General features: G+C 38.2%; 1 long non-coding RNA gene across 2 annotated transcripts; it reads right to left on the reverse strand.

Moving 5' to 3' along the window:
* Window positions 1-129: 129 nt before the first annotated feature.
* On the reverse strand, window positions 130-17,971 carry LOC149021942 (uncharacterized). Of its 2 annotated transcripts, XR_016172380.1 has the most exons (5): window positions 17,622-17,971; window positions 9,752-10,017; window positions 2,993-3,119; window positions 748-993; window positions 130-633 (listed from the first exon to the last, which is right to left on the reverse strand). It is a non-coding gene; the product is annotated as an uncharacterized LOC149021942 (long non-coding RNA). The 2 variants fall into 2 exon arrangements; XR_016172379.1 differs by lacking the exon at window positions 9,752-10,017.
* Between the last annotated feature and the right edge of the window lie 358 nt (window positions 17,972-18,329).

The raw sequence follows: 18,329 nt of genomic DNA on the forward strand, positions 1-18,329 counted from the left end.
GTCGGCGGGGTTCCTCCGGGTTCCGGTGGGTTCCCCTTGGTGGTTTGGCGGGATGTGCCGGTACACGAGGACCTAGTATGAAACAGCCAAGTACAACTAGGTCAGAATATACTAATAGCGTGTGGGGTCAACTTGAGGAAACGAAAGTTGAAGAAACAGCAATACATGTGCAGCCACAGCTCTTCAAAGCAACAACAGCAAAACCTTTTTTACTATTTCAACTCTGAAGTTAAATGGTTAAATGCATTGAAATATAAAGACTAAAATCCTAATCATACCTTGGAACTCAAAGTGTATTGGACTCGCACTCTAACACAGACTGAAACAAGACCACATGTTAAATGATTATGATAACCCATAATAACTATATAGGCCCCTATTGAGGTGAGTCCTACCTTGCAAATGGATCATCAAGAAACAGAAGCAACAATTCTTAAATGTGTCAATGAAAGTAAACCTTCAATGTCAACTTGAGGCTGAAGAAGAAAGAAGTACAAGCAATACTTATTGAATATGGTTCAGCATATCCGAAATGCAGTTAAATTCTACAAGAAATACAAACCGGATGCTGCCCAGATTGAATATGTATTGGACGGGTTCATCATCATCCACAAAAGTTGGACAGACATAATTCTGCAATATATACTTCCAAGAATAAAAATATAACCGAACCATCCAACAAGTAACAAATTGACATGAAAAAAAATGTATTACACTAAGAAATAGATCAGTTATGACAGAATTAACCTTATTTCTTGAAAGAATGGCAAGTGAATGCAGACAATCCAAAGCAGCTGGGGCTTGTACAACTGCTCAAAGTTCAGGATAATATTTTACAGAAGTACATAAAGAAAATATCTCATGCAGCCCGACAAGCAATGGCAAGTGACAACTGATCTAAAGTTGCCAAATCTTCTGGAGGGTGATAATGAACTGTCTTTTTGGTACTTCTGACCTCATCCAATTTAGTGGAACCTTTACATTTGAAGGAAACTGCAGCCAAAGCTGAATCAAGTTAACCTCCAACCAAACAACAAAATGATAAATAAATTACCTGGAAATTTTAAGATCACCACGTAATCAGTACTCACTGAAACCATGAGCCTTGCAAACTTAAGTGAAATGACTGGGACTGAACCAATGCCATCAACTAAAAGTAATTTATCTATAAGAAGATAATATTATCCTAAATGCATAAAAAAAAGAAAAAGAAAAGATAGAGTGTAAATAATTAACAAACGAAAAGGCAGTCTTCTGTTGAACAAAGTCACCTACTAACTTTGTTGAAAACATTAGGAAGGAAAATTAATAAATAAAAAACGGTCCAAGAATTCTACCTCAAAAAGAGTCCAAATCCTCACCCCTGAAGTTGTTCCATGAAAATCAGGCATAAAAAGTACAAACATCAACTAAAACCTGTATCAAATCTGAAATTTGAGGCTCCTCCCCAGCATATAAGTCCGATTACCATAGGCCCTGAAATTTGAGGCTGGTCTCCCCAGCTAACCTCAGTTTGACCCCAGCCCCGAGACCGAGATAGGCCACGTTTCAACCATATCTCGATCAATGCCAGGAACTTTCTTGAGGTCAACTTGAAACTCAGTTTCAATTCCCAAAGGTTTCTGTTCTGCCCATTGACATTTTGAACCCAGACCATGCGTTGGTTTCATAAAACAAACACTCAAAGTATACTTGCATATTTTACCCAAGTTTGATAATTGATACTGTATGGAAATGGTACCAAACCAGAATTGACACATCTTACTTATGAAAATATCATTTAAAAGCAACTGAACTTACCTTGTTCTGTCTACCAAAAACCAGACCTCTCTGTAATTAGAATCAGCAATTGAATGGGCTGTCAAAGTGTTAGGATTTTAATTATGGGTCGGTTTGGATATGTTTTGAGAGGAAAGGAAACTTATGGGTATCCTATGGGATGGTTTTGGTGAAGAAAAGGATAAATATATTGTGTATCTTGGTTTTGGGAGGTTTAAGGTTTTACAAAAATAAGGTGGGCTGGTGGTTTTGTGATTACTAGGATTTGGGTTACCCAAAGATCCTAAGGAATGAACTAGGGTTGGAAGCATGGAATAAATTTTGGTCTAAATTGGGAAATTTTGACCAAAATGCTTGCATTTTTTAAAAACGAAACAAAATTCTCAAAATTTTGTCCCAACACTTTGTTTTGACCGAAAGTTTCGAAACATGAGAAACTTTCAGTTGAAACTTGCCAAAATTTCGATGCCGACATGTATCGGCTGAAACAACACAACCCCTTATTATAAAGTACCCAGTTTGGATTGGAATTTGTAGGTTCCGTAGGTTTCCCACTTGCGCCCCTCAGGATCGCGACCCCCTTTTGAATTTTTTTTTAACTTTTTGTTGATTTCTTCCCTCATTCACCTAATTTGTGGAACTCCATTGCATTCAAACACCATATTTGATCCTCCATTGATGAGTTTTTGAGATTCTTGCAAGGTGAGTCAACAAACTTTCCCATTTTTTATTTTTGTTATGTTTATGTCTCAAATCATGTTAGATTGCTTTCAAATTAAAGTATGTTTAGTCTAGAGTGTTGATCTATGATTGAGTGGTGTTAAAATTAATTTTTGGCTCTCCCTACTATTTTTTTATTTTTAAGTTTTTAAAAATTATTTTCCATATTAAATATATTGCTAAAATTTATATGTATACATGATGTATGAGCTTCAACTTAATGTGAGACACCATCACTCTGAATGAGCTATGCTGTCTTTTGTGCATCTATTTTGCATATTCATATTATGATTTGTGAGTTATGTCATCTTTTGTATGGCTAATTCATATTCATATTGAAATAGAAAAGAAAGTAAAAAAGGATGGAGTAAAGTGAAGGAAGGTGAACTAGAATCTCAGAAATATAATTTTAACCTTTAATTTATCCTGAAGCCTAACGTGCTAACACAACAATATGCACCTTGGGTTAAGTGAGTTGCATTTGCCAACCTACACAGATTTCCTGGTTGGATCAGCAAGAGGGCATGTGGATCCTCCCGGAGCCCACCTCAGTCTTGGGGCTCTATTGAAAGGCTGCCTGTCAGGTTTGTGGACAACGATTCTTTCCTCCACCATCAATCCTAATAGACACAAGCATAAGAAATTATTTTTCACACTCTGAAATGATAGTTTCCTTGTTAATCATTTGCTATCACTATGAAGTGCTGAAGTTATATCAGGCTTAACCTTCTCAGTATAGAATACATCAATGATAAGACCCCGAACTCAGCAGACAAACAATGGTGGAATTGACACACAGAGGTAATAACAATGCTGAACTTTAATCAAATGATCTCTAGAACAGAGCACACTACAGCAGTAGGTAATCCTACTCTACCCCAGAGCAATTGCCCTCTCCCTTATTTCCCTAACAACTCAAAATGTAAGACTCTCCTAATCTCCTTTCTCATACTAATAGTAATTACTTTCCTATCATATCTCTTAACCAAATCACTCCAAATCCATTTCTAAAAGGCAGTCTATATCTCAACAGAATCACCCCAAATTTATTCTTATAAAGCAGTCTATATTTCTCAATTATTTCCTTCCATCCTTGGCTGCTGTGCAGCAGATCTTGAATCTTGCTTACCCTGTCTGACTCGCGAGAAAGGGGTCTATCAATACTCCCCTCCAACAGTTTCACCTTGTCCTCAAGGTGAAAGTCTGGAAAGTTGGACTGCAAGGCATTAAAATCTTCACATTTATTCTCACAAGAGGGAAGCCCTTTCCATTGAATCAGAACTTCCAACACCCCCTGAGCAGAGAAGCGAATGTTGACCAAATGTTCTGGTGTGAGGTGCAACTCGCCGTTCTCTCTCAAGCATGAGGGAAGAGGCTGGGGAACCATGTGCTGTCCAACTGCAAGCTTCAACTGCGAAACAAGAAACACTGGGTGGATGCGGGTCCCAGCCGGTAACTGCAACCGATAGGCAGCTGGTCCCACTTACTCTAGAATTTGGTACGGCCCATAGAAATGATGGCTAAGCTTTTCATTTGGGCGTTTGGCAAGTTTTTGGAAATGATAAGGCTGAAGCTTAAGGAAGACCTCATCCCCAACTTGGTAGTACACTTCCCGGCGATTAGGATCCGTGGAAGCTCGCATCCGATCTTGGGCCACCCAGAGGTTAGATTTGAGATCATCCAGTACCCGATTTCACTCATGAAGGAATACATCAACATCATCTACCTTGGAGCGGCCATCCTCCCAACGCAAGAGAGAAGGCGGATCATGGCCCTACACAATCTGAAATGGAGTCATTTTAGTGGCCGAATGAAATGTCGTGTTATACCAGTACTCTGCCCAAGGTAACCAATTAATCCAATCCTTCGGTTGGCGAGCGCAGAAACAACGTAAGTAAACCTTAAGGCTGCGATTTACCACTTCTGTTTGGCCGTTTGTTTGTGGATGGTAGGCGCTACTATACTTCAGGTGGGTGCCAGCTAATTTGAATAACTCCATCCAAAAGTGACTAAGGAAGACAAGATCTCGATCAGAAACAATAGAGCGCGGAAATCCATGCAAGTGGATAACTTCCTTAGTGAATGAGACAGCCACATCCTTTGCGGAATATGGGTGCAAAAGAGCAAGGAAATGGGTGTATTTTGAGAGACGATCAACTACCACCAGCACTGTATCCCCGCCTTTAGTCTTGGGTAACCCTCCAATAAAATCCATACTAATATCCTCCCAAATGCGTTCCGGAATTGGCAGTGGTTGAAGGAGACCAGCTGGCTTCATAGCGAGATATTTACTGCACTGACAAGCATCACAACTAGCCACAAAGTCACGAACAACAGTCTTCATTCCTACCCACTAGACCACAGCCGCCAATCGCTTGTAGGTCCGCAAAACCCTGAATGCCCACCGAATGGGGTGGAATGATACTCTGACAATAATTTGGGAATGAGTGTGAACCCCTCAGGGATGACTAACCTATTTTTATAGAGTAATGTTCCTTGTTTTAGCTGGTAGCTAGCGTAGTCTTGGGATCCCTTCATCAAGGCTTGAATAATCTTCTGGTAACGTTCTGAAGCGTGAACTTCCACGTCTAAACCCTCACTTTCCTGCCAGGTTGCTGTTGTCATAGAGAGAAGCTGCATATCACCCTCTGATTGTCGCGAGAGAGCGTCGGTGGCTTTGTCCTCGCTGCCCGGACGATACAATATCTCAAAACCAAACCCCAATAGCTTCAAGACCCACTTTTGTAGATCAGTAGCCACAATACGCTGTTCCAACAAATATTTCAGACTTTCTTGATTAGTTCGTACTTTGAAATGTCTCCCCATCAAGTAGTGACACCATTTCTGGATAGCAAGCACAATTGCCATTAGTTCTTTCTCATATATAGACTTGGTTTGTGCGCGAGGTGACAACACCTAGCTCTAGTAAGCAATTGGATGGCCATCTTGCATCAAAACCGCACCTAGCCTAAAACCTGAAGCATCAGTCTCCACCCAAAACTCCTTTGTGAAATCGGGCATAACCAACACAGGGACGGTCGTTATGGCTGTCTTTAAGGCGTTAAACGGCGTTGTTGCCTCGTTATCCCACTGAAATGCGTCTTTCTTCAATAAGTTAGTGAGCGGAGCGGAAATCTTACCATAATCTTTGACAAATTTGCGGTAATACCTAGTTAACCCTAAAAACCCTCGTAGGGCTTTACGATTTTGAGGTTGGGGCCACTCCACCAGGGACTTGATCTTCCATGGATCTGCTGCTACTTCGTCTTTAGATATGATGTGCCCTAAATACTCCAGTGTAGCAACCCCAAACATGCATTTTTTTTGGTTGACGACGAGGTTGTGTTGTGTGAGTGTAAAGGTGGTTCTTAAATGACCCACATGTTCCTCCATGGTCCTGCTATACACCAAAATATCGTCAAAGAACACCAAAATAAATTTTCGCAAATGTGCTTGAAATACCTCATTCATGAGTGATTGAAATGTGGCCAGAGCATTCGAGAGCCCAAATGGCATCACCAAGAACTCGTAAAGTCCATTATGGGTACGAAAAGCCGTCTTTTCCTCATCACCTTCCGCCATTCTGATATGGTGGTAGCCTGCTTTCAAATCAAGTTTGGTGAACATTGTGGCTCCTCCTAACTCATCAAACAGTTCGTCAATTGCGGGAATAGGGAACTTGTCAGGAACCGTAAGTTTATTTAGGGCATGATAATCCACGTAGAAGCGCCACCCGCCATCCTTCTTCCGGACCAACAATACCGCACTGTGGAGTAAGGACTCACACTAGGTCGTATAAAACCTATAGTTAACATTTCATGCACTAACCTTTTGACCTCGTTCTTTTGAGAGTGTGGGTAACGATAGGCCCAAATATTAGGTGGTGTACTTCCCTCGGCTAGCCGTATCCTGTGGTCCTGTTTCCTCCTTGGCGGTAATTAAGTGGGTTTCGCAAATAGTTGAGCAAAATCGGTTAATAAATTGGATACAACTGCACTCTCGTGTCCCTCTATAGCTTCACATTCGGCTGTTGAGGCTATAGCCAGTATCCATCACCGCCTGTTTGAACGGACTGTAGCACGCTTTTTAATGTCATTTCCAATTGCAGCAAAGTCGGATCCCCATTCAGTTTCACGGGTCTTCCATGCCACTCAAAATTCATGGTTCTCAAACGCCAATTACTTTTGACCTCCCCGAGCGTCTACAACCATTCTACACCCAAGATTATGTCAATACTACCCAAATTGAAAGGGTAGAAATTCTGTACAAAGATCTCACCACCCAAGTGAATCGGAACTTGTAGACAAACTCCAATACCTTTGCTAATCATGCCATCCCCCAAAGCTACTTGAAATTTTGTGTTCTGTACCTCCAATCCCAACGGCTCCACCAACTCTTGAGCTACGAAATTGTGTGTTGTGCCACAATCAATCAAAACGATGACATCGCAGCCATGGATTTGCCCTGTCAGTTTCAGGGTATGTGGGGAATCGATTCCCACCAGAGAAGTATGCGAGAGTTCCGTCTCAAGCACATGTTCAATTTCGACTGCACCACTGTCGACATCGAGCACTCCTACTGACGCTGCAACTTCTGGTTTATCGTCATCGTGTAGTAGCAGCAACCTTAGTTGCTTCAGGGGGCATCGATGGCCGTTGGTGTATGGAGCGTCGCACGGGAAGCATACTCCTTCGTCCATTTTTTCTTTAATTCCTTCCTAGGATAGCCACCGCGATCGTCTTGAGTTTCCTGTCGCCGCTGGAGTTGTAGATCGAGGCTGTGAGGAAGAAGAAGATGATTTGACTTTCTGCTTTGGTCGAGCCAGAGTGTTGAGTCCCTGGTTCATTCCGGTTCCCTGAGTTGTACCGGTTCCTTTATAATGGGTGTTGGAAGGGCTGAAGTTTAAGTAGCATGGGTTTGAAGTTTGGGCTGTTTGAGTGGGCTGGGCCCAAGAGGATTTCTTAAATTTCCCAACCTCATTCTTGGTCTCCATTGCTTGGGCCAGATCCATTATTTGGCCCAAATAGACGAACCTCAGCTCTCACATCTTCGTTTAACCCAGCCAGAAATACCCCTTTCAACCATTCCTCTTCTATAGCTCTGGAAGCCGCTGCAAGTATCTCAAACCCCTCTCTATATGCTGCAAACGTCCCAATCTGCTTATGAGTAATCATCGCCTCTTGGGGAGTCTTCATCTGTGCTGAACTAAATCGCTGGATCATCGCCTCTTTCAAACCTCTCCACGATAGCAATCGCTGCTGTAATTCTCGGAAGCGTATCCACCCCAATGCTGCCCCTTCAAAACAAAGAGTTGCAGTTTGGAGTTTCTCTCCATCGCTCAGTTTATACAGATCAAAATACCTCTCAGCCCTTGCGATCCACCCCATCGGATCTTCCCCCATAAAAATCGGCATTTCAAGTTGCCTAGGAAGGAAGTCTCTTGGCTTTTCTGTTTCGCCCATTCTCTCGCCGTATTCTGGAGTCCCATCGATCTCAGTCACCTCCGGCGTTAGGGTATGCACATCGGCTGATTTTCCTTTACAAAACATAAACCTCAGTTCCTCTCTGAAGTCTTCATTCCCCTTTTCTCCTTTTTCTATTTGTTGTGCTAAGACCCCTACTTGTCCTTGAATCTCTTTCACGACACTCTCCAATTCCTCTACCCTCTGCTCCATTTGGCTCTTTACCATTCCCCTGGAGTCGATGGCTCTGATGCTAGATTGATAAGACCCCGAACTCAGCAGACAAACAATGGTGGAATTGACACACAGAGGTAATAACAATGCTGAACTTTAATCAAATAATCTCTAGAACAGAGCACACTACAGAAGTAGGTAATCCTACTCTACCCGAGAGCAATTGCCCTCTCCCTTATTTCCCTAACAACTCAAAACATAGGACTCTCCTAATCTCCCTTTTCATACTAATAGTAATTACTTTCCTATCATATCTCTTAACCAAATCACTCCAAATCCATTCCTAAAAGGCAATCTGTATCTCAACAGAATCACCCCAAATTTATTCTTATAAAACAGTATATTTCTCAATTATTTCCTTCCATCCTTGGCTGCTGTGCAGCAGATCTTGAATCTTGCTTACCCTGTCTGCGAGTATAGACTCGCGAGATAAGGGGTCTATCACATCACTACAGGAAGAGACTAACCAAACCCATAAACATAGTGCAAAATATCTTTCTTCAACATCGTTCATGCAAGCTCAATACATTTCCCACATATCATAAACAATTCAGAGAAGGCATTTGACTCACTACGAGGAGCAACCAAAAGTCTCTAGCATCTGTTGATGTGTCTATAACAAAAAGTAACTACAAGTGAATAACTAAATAACTAGCTTCATGATTACAGTCCAAGAACAGAGAAATATTTCACTAAAGAGTTGAGCACCAAGTGCCAATAATATGATATGATATTATCTAAAAAATCAAAATGAAGTAATCTTACGTTCAATCAATCACCTGCATAAACAGGTTGATGATTTTATTCTATTGATTCTATTTACTAACAACAGGCGCACTTTGTAACATCAAGTTTATACCAACTAAACAATTGAGAATAAACAGATGAGATGTCAAAATAAGAGACAAACAAAGTAGAGAGGAAAACAAGCCTTCCCAAACAAACAAAAAGAGGAAAAAAAATTTTAAAAAAAAAAAAAAAAAAAAGAAAAAAAGAAAAAGGAGGAAGAAGAATTTTGATGAGATTTCATGCATGAGAGGTGCTTACCTGAACGAATTTTTCGGAGGAATTCTCATCCATAGTAAGAGATAATTGTGTGAACTTTGGACCATTAATTTGAAACCACTAAAATACTAAGTATGAAGCAAGAGCAGAGCAGAGAACAATCAAATAGCAAAGTCATCAATAAAATGTACCTACGATGCAAACTGAAGTATTTTGTTACAGCCTCAATTCTAAAGTAAACAGAAATCAATTACTTAAAAAGAGAAAATAGAAGCGTAAATAACACTTGAAATACCCAATATTTCAACAATACATTTATTGAATACCAATCACTAGTGAAATTATATTTTTATAAAATGTACCTACAATGCAAACTGAAATATTTTGTTACAGCCTCAATTCTATCATAAATAGAAATCAACTACTTAAAAAGAGAAAATAGAAGTATAAATAACACTTGAAATACCCAATATTTCAACAATACATCTATTGAATACCAAGCACTAGTGAAATTATATTTTAGAAACCTAGTTTCATAGTTCCGACTATACCTACAAGTACTATATCATAGCTATCTCTGCCAACACGAATGCTGCCACTAATGCTACTCCTAGCCCAATGCGCCTCCTTCCCACAAGAGCTAGAATCCCACCCATGTCAACAAATGCTCCCCATCTATTGCGATATACTCTCTCTGAATCATCTTTCGATCGTACCCCCATCGCTCGTGCAGTTTGCAACCGATTACCACCCCGCCCATCTTCATTATGCCCTAATCTCTTTTTCCTTGGTGTGAGGCTTGGCCTTGCCAATTTACCTAACAAGAAATTGCATTCTCATATTAGAGATGACTTAAGAGAATTTTTTTTTTTGGATGAATAAATATTTATATTAAAACGAAGGAAAGAACAAAGGAATAGAAGAACTAAGACCCCCAGGATACAACAATGAGTTTGTTCTTTGAGGAGTCAACAAACGGAGGAAGGGGGAGAGAGGAGAGCCTACCCGAAACATCAAAATGGATGGACTTAAGAGAATTCAAGCACCATATACTGAGATACTACAAGTATTATATGTGATAATATTTTCCTCTTGATGTGTTAGATTTTGAAATAATCTCTACTTGACAAAGTAAGACAACTTGGGAATCCTAGGAAGAGAGATGTGATGTGCAATGACATGGGGTTATGTTTTGGAACTATGATGTGTTGCAACAATAGGTTATGTTGTGCCTACAACGGTTGGGTTACATTGGTGTTAGTTGTGGTGGCCGGAGGGTGATGGCGTTGTGATGGGGATGGGCTTGCAATAGTAAGCAATGGGGTTTTCCAACAGTGAATGCAGAGAGGTTGTGGGATACGAGTCACAGAGTCAGTATTGGTGATTTTGGTGGTTGATGTGGTGGTATAACTATATAAGTGAATCATGCCAACTTTGAGACTGCCCCTCCTATTTGATCAGAGTAACTTTTATTATCTGAATATCTGCAAATGGGTCCTTTAATTTATTGAAGGCTGCATGACACTATGTGGATATGAAGATGTTTTCTTTGCCAACATCCCACCTCTTGTTGAATCATGACCATGTTTTGAGTTTGGAGTGAAGTGAAAGATGGGCATTTGGGTGTTGAACTGATCAGCAAAAGAACCAGACATATCAAAATACAATGAGAGATCAGATAAATACATGAAAAATAGGCACTCACTCTCAAAATTGCTTTAGCTGAACAAGACACCCTAGAACTAGGAAAGCAAGTACTAGAACTAATGAGAGATCAGATAGAATAGATGCAAAATTAAGGAGTCAAGAAGTTGAAAGGCCATACATAACCATCAATCAGGTGTCATATCCCAAAAAAACCCATATTTTCTTGCACAAAACATAACCTTAATGACAACTGATGAAACAGTTTCAAAATTTAGTCGGAAAAATAACACTGATAAATTGAACTAAATCATAAAATGCAGTCTACTTAATAGCATAAAATTAGAGAGAGAGAGAGTGATCATTTCACCAACACCTTTAACTGCAAACACATCTTTCACAGGAGACAAACAAGGACCCACAAAATTCTATTTAGAAATTATAACACACCTAAAATTCAAATGAATCTAAGATAGAGCTAACTAAGAGAGCACAAAATCTGATACAGACCGATATCCTTCAACCAAGTCATTTAACCAGAAACCCATGTTTAACAAATTGAAACTTCAGTGACAACATACATATAAGGGCACCATTAGATTGTATTAACACTTACAATTCAGAATATCTGAAAATAAATATTTTTTAAAGCACATAGAGAGAGAGAGAGAGAGAGAGAGAGAGAGAGAGAGAGGGGGGGGGGGGGGGGGGGGGAGATAGACCAACACCTTTTGAAAACCTTCTGAACAAATTGAGACCCAGGTGACAACGGCCAAATAAAGGAACCATCAGGTTAGATTAAAAAATATAACTCATATAGGATTCAAAAGAATTAAAATTGTAATATTACCAATAGATCATAAAACTATAGAGCGAGTGATAACCATTGACCAAGACCATTACTTAAAACCCACCTTGAATACATCCAAACCTGAGCAACAATTAAGAAAAAAGGCATAATCAAATTATATTCAGATATATAATACTCATTAAGTTTAACAGAATATGAACATAAGTGTCTACTTAGGATTAGAAAGCAAAAAATCAGAGAGAGAAGGTTACCCCACTAAACAACAAAATTTTTAATTAAATGAACTATCATTTTTATCTAATTGTGTGAACTTCGTAACATCAACATTTTACCCACTAAACAATTGAGAATGAATAAATGAGTTGTCAAAATAAGAGATAGACAAAGTAGATAGGAAAATAAGCCTTCTCAAACAATCAAAGAAAAAATAATTCCGTGCTACGAGACTACATGCATTAGATAAGATTACCCCAATCCTTTGCTCAAGGAATCCTTATCCACAACAGAAAGACAATTGTGTGAACTCTGTATCAATAATTTACAAAACTACTAAATATGAAAGAAGAGCAAAGCAAAGAACAATCAATAGCGGAGTCATCCATAAAAATGGACCAACAATGCAAACTGAAATATTTTATTGCAGCCTCAGTCCTAATGAGAACAGAAGTCAACTACATTAAAAGGGAAAACAAGAGAGTAAATAACACTTGAGACACCCAATGTTTTGACAATCTGCTATTGACTACCCACCATTGGTGAAATTATATATCGGAAACCTAGTGCCAGATCTAGAAACCACCCATGTCATCTTTAACTGCTCCGCATCTCTAGCAATCTTTTCACTCTCCCCAAGTCCAATACTTTTTTGATAATTGCACCCATCACCCTCATAGGATGCAACCCCATGACCACCCCACCTACCCTTGCTATACCCTGACCTCTGTATCCTTGGTCTGAGGCTAGAAATGCCTCCTCCAACCATATCTCACCCCTTGGTGAATCGTGATCTGGCTTTGAGTTTGGAATGAAGTGAAAGAGGGGTTGTTTGTTTGTTGAACAGATCAGGTAAGAAACAAGACACCTAAGAAATAGGAAAGCATGGAGTAGATTTAATGAGAATCAGATAAGTATAATACATAGGCACTCACTCTCAAAACTTCTTTATCTAAAAAAGACATCTAAGAACTAGGTAAGCAAGGAGTAGAACTAATTAGAGATTAAATAAATGCATAATAAATTTTTGGCTACATGCACACTTAATTTTTTAGGGACATGTGCAAACACCAACAATTTGCAAGCACAATGTAAGTCTAGAGGTTGAAAAAGAAATAAAAAGAAACTTAACAGCTAAATAAAAAATGGATGATAAGTAAAAGAGAATCAGAATAATTCATGACCAACAAACATTAGTCTACAAAACAATTTCTTCAATGTTAAAGGAAAGGAGCCAAAGGAAAGGAAAACCTAAAAAGGATAGCAGGAGAATGGTTACTACCCTTCTATGTGACACCAGCTAAAAAAGATGCTATTAATGTCCATAATAGAAATCTCTCATCTATGTTTGAACAGAATGTAGCATCAACTTCCAAAAAGGGAACAATCTCTTTTTTCCCAAATCTAGAACAGTGTCTAAAGCACAGCTGCCATGAATCCAATCATGAAATCAAATTTGTAGTAAAACCCAACAATAAGCATCTAGGGATCCAATAAGAAACTGAAGAGGAAACAAATCCAATAGTTTTACCCCAACTTTAATATCTAAGATCGCAAATCCAAATCCTTCAACATATTTAAATATTTCAAAAGAATGCCCCTTCCCTCTCCCCCCCCCCCTTCAAAAAAAAAAAAAAAAAAAAAAAATTCAGGTGTCATAAGAGAATCTCTACACTCATAACAATGTGCACACCACGATATATATATATGAAAAATTAGGTCTCAAAATGTCATAAGGTCATATAAAAAATTCAGTCAGAAAATAAAACCAATAAAACTGAACTGAAACAAAGAAATAGTCTACCTAGAGAGCATAAATCAAAGAGAGAGTGATCCTTGGACCAAAAAACCTCTACCCAAAAACCCTATTAAATAGATTGAAACCCAGTAGCAAACAAATAAGGGTACCATCAAAATATATTCAGAAAATAACTCTCATGGAATTTAAAGGAATCCAAAATAGAGCCCACTAAGAGAGCACACTAACTGAAAGAGACTGATATCCTTCGATTAAGTACTTTAACCATGAACCTAACATGAACAAATTGAAACCATAGTGACAACATATACATATAAAGGAACAATAGATTGCATTAAAAAATATAACACTTTTAATTCAATGGAATCTAAAACATTCTTGAGCATAGAGAGAGAGCGAGAGAGAGAGAGAGAGAGAGAGAGAGAGAGAGAGAGAGAGAGAGAGAGAGAGAGAGAGAGAGAGAGAGAGAGAGAGAGATTTGGTGAAATCCTCATATCAATACCTTCAATTGGAAAACACCTCCGAACAAATTGAGACCTTGATGACAATGGACAGATTAAGGCACCATCAGATTATATTTAAAAATGTAAATCCTATAAATTCAAAAGAATCTATTATAAATTATAATATACTATGAAAGCATAAAACCGAAGAACGAGTGAAATCCTATGACTAAGACTTGTATTAAAAAATATATTTTGAAAACATCCAAACCTTAGCAGGAATTGACAAAAAATGCAGCATCAAATTATATTAAAAAATCTGGTACTCATTCAATTTAAAAAGAATCTGAAAACATAGTCTGCTTAGAGTTAGAAAGAAAATAGAATCAGAGAGAGAAAGAGAGAGTCACCACTAAACAACTGAGAATAAATAAATGAATTGTTGATTTTGTCTCGTCTATAGGAAGAGATAGTTGTGTGAACATTGTAACATCAAGTTTATACCACTAAACAATTGGGAATAAATAAATGAGTTGTAACAATAAGATATAAACAAAGTAAATAGGAAAACAAGCCTTCCCAGACAAAAACAAAAAAACAGTAATTGAACCAAAAAAAAAAAGAGATAAGAATGAACTTTGTACCACCGATTTGTTACCCTACTAGACTACTAAGAATGAAAGAAGAGCAGTGCAAAGAAAAATCTATAGCTTTAATTTGACAAGAGTCACTTTGAGCTGTTCGAACAAAATAAGGACTTCTATGTGCAAGAGATGGACTAGTTACGGAAAAAGATACTATAGGCACTTGAGCTCTGTCACCAAGATCTATCACAAACTCTGCTTCTGCAGATCGTTGAGGTCCAATAATAGTTTGCACCTCTACATTTTTGAGTAGATCAAGAACTGTATTCAAGAGCAGAAAAAAAGAAATAAGTAATGTCACCTCACCAGACAATGAGAACAAATTGGGAAATATTCGGGCAATAATCCCATCTGCAGGCTTCTTAGAAGCTAAGAAACACTTCCTAACTACACCAAACATGGCTAAGAGGTCATTAAGAAATCTGTCAGCATTATATCTCAAGCAAACACCTCAAACATTATGGTGTGGTTTGGAAAAGAAATTGGTTTAAGGTAGCTTGTTATAGAAGACAAGTCATCCACTTATTTTTTATATTCTTAATGCTGTTCTCTGTTCTAATGATCTCATGAAAGATAGATGCTCTCTGAATGTCCTCTCTGTCAACACCTAATAAGGCTCAGAATTTTCCAGAAGCTTGATGGCAAACCACCTCTGTAGAGTATTCAATATGAGCTCCACAAAACTCATTCTTAATTTGGCTTGAAATGTGACAGTTGCTTCTTCAGAAAAAATAAATTGGAAAACAAAGAACCAGGTAAGAAACCCAATCTATGAAATCAACAATTCATCCAGAATCTAGGTTTATAAACCTAATAAATACTTCAAGCTGATTCTGAAGTAACATAAACCTAAAGAATTTGATTTTCTTTGTTTTTAGTAAATCTGTTTTTTCCATCAGTCAGCAATCATAAAAGAAGAAAAAAAACTTGGAAATTATGGACCAATGTTCACAAGAGGAACCCATGTTCTCCTATCTTTCACCCTGCTACTCTGCAGCACAACTCAGAACATTTATTGGTTTCTACCAATGTAAGCCCACAATCCCATGAAGTGAAAAACAAGTACAGAGTTGCCTTTGTGTCACATAAAGTGAATACCTGTTAGTTCCTATTATTGAACATGGCATTTTTGCAATGCATGTCTGACTTTGTCTATGTTGCACAATTTAGCTTCTTTGTTAACACTTCTCAAAAATACATTTCTTTTCTATGTTGTTTGAGTTAATGGATTACAGGGTTATAGTGAGAGCCATATGGTAGTTAAATTTCGACCTCATTTTCCATAGGTCTGGTTGTTATTGGCATTTGCTCCTTGCTACTCTAATGCTCTTTAGGAAGTGAGAGTGATGGAGAAGCTCCAACTGCACTCAGTTACTATTGTTTTTATGTCATTGTTTTAGCTATGAATGGTAATAAGTCACATTTTATCTTTCTGTAAAATCAAACTCAGAATTATATCTCAAGCAAACACCTCAGTTTGACAATATCTGAATGTAAAACCAGTTGCTATAAAAAGGGCAACCTTCCTTCAAATACAAGCTACAATTAATCAAGAAGTAACCATTACAAAATTTGATAACATGACTGATGCTTAATGGTAATCATCATTATCAAATACAAGCTACATTACTTTCTCTAAATATTAATCATCATTTTCAGAAAGATAATAACAAGTTTGAACAAAAACTTATAAGTTCAACTCTTATTTGTAACACTAAAGATTCATAGTGCATTGGATTTTGTTATATAGATTGCTAAAAACAGAGAGATTAATCATCAAAAAAGGTGTCATAGTGTAAACTGATGGGAACAGAGGTTACAGCAGATGTCTTCCATCATTTCTGAAATTGATTGTCATACCAGACAGCATAATCATAAATCAGTATTGAATAAGAATCTTGAGGCCCCAAAAAATTTCAAAATATGCCAGATCATAAGCATGAACATAGAATAATCCAGTTCTACTACCCTGTAGAATTTCTTTTCAGGTATTTAGTGTCTTGCAAAGTTGGAAGTGTGAATCCTTTACCTGGAAGTAAAACAGCATCAACAGTTCAACCAGTCAGGCTGAACAGTTAAACCTGGTTGAGAACTTGAGACATAAATCTATGTTGCAACTTGCAGGTTAACCAACTATATAACTACCAGTCTCTAATCCAAAAAAATAAAAAATAAAAATAACTAATCACTTAACTGCTTTGAATTTAGTGTATCCTTTCAGTGAGCAGGCTCATTGCAAACAAGCCAGAACTTCTCCTGCCCATGTTAGTGACTTCTTCTCTAAAGGTAATAGCTACCTAACTTGACCTCAATTTCCATTGAAGGTCAACTCAAACCTTGAACAATTGATTCAGGATTTCTTATTTCCTGCAACTAAATGCACCGTGAAACACATGAGCATAAGTCATTACATTTCTCACTTCATCATTGCTTTATCCATTTGTTTTCTATCCTATAAATAGCCCATGACCTCACTAATTTATTATCACTTCTTCCATCAACTTCTCATTTCCTTTTTCTTCCTAGATCCTATTTCATCTATAACCCAACTGCTATCAACTTCTCTGTAACTCACCCAGAAGAGATGGAAATGAAGAAACCCATGAATTTTCTTCTCTCACTTTTTATCTTTCTCTTCTTTGTTCCATCCTCTGGTGGTTCTGCAACCTATAACGTGGTCAGCTTAGGTGCCAGACCCAACAGCCGAACCAATTCAGCCCCTGCTTTCCAGTTAGACTGTCTTGATTACCAGGGAGAAAACTGGTACCATGCTGACCTAGACTATGAGACCTTCAAGCTGCTTCAGGTACTAATTTTGTTTAAACTCGATGATCTTTATTTTTTAAAGCATAGACAGCAGATCACCCTTGATCAAGATTAATTACCTTGTTGTTTAGTATCTTATACCTGTGATTTGGTAGAAGTCGAACCACAAGAAGAAGCAGGACCAGCGCCGAGCAAGAAGAAGATGCAGGACCAGCGCCGAGATGTTGCAGAAGAAGAAGCTCGACACTGAACTTGCGATTCACCTCAACGATGGAGCTCAAGGATGATGTTCCGTGACAAATGTTGATTTAGAAGAAGAAGAAGCTCAACCTGCAATTCGCGATACGGCAGCAAAAGCTCAACGTTGGAGCTCAACCAAATGTGTCTCGTATACTTGTAGAAATGGGAAGAAGAAGAAGATAAGATCCCAGAATGAGGTTCGTGTGATAAAATGGAGCTCGGACGGAAAGAACACCCTGAGAGAATGAGAACCCTAGACAAAAAAAACCCGATAATAGTGATTCTTTTTGAGTCTCCCAAATTTATACCACGGTTCGATTTGGTGAGTCTGTTTGGATACCACCTCTTGACCTCTTCCAGTGGATTCTCATTTTAGTCTAAAAAGTGGATTCCAGGTGATTTTGGGAATCAGCTGGATTCTGACTCAATATTAAACCAAACACGATTTTTTTGTTGGACTCATGATTCCCTGGAATCTGATTCCAGGGAATTGCGGAACCAAACGCCACCTAAGAGTCCTAGTTTTATTGAATATGTTTCTTTTATTTTTTTTAAATCTGTGTATTCAGCTTTAAAAAAGAAAAACGAAGATATGAATTATTAACCTCA

Source organism: Hakea prostrata, chromosome 3, assembly GCF_041222555.1.
Source record: "Hakea prostrata isolate BN-2017 chromosome 3, UWA_Hpros_2, whole genome shotgun sequence".
NCBI classification, from domain to species: Eukaryota; Viridiplantae; Streptophyta; class Magnoliopsida; order Proteales; family Proteaceae; genus Hakea; species Hakea prostrata.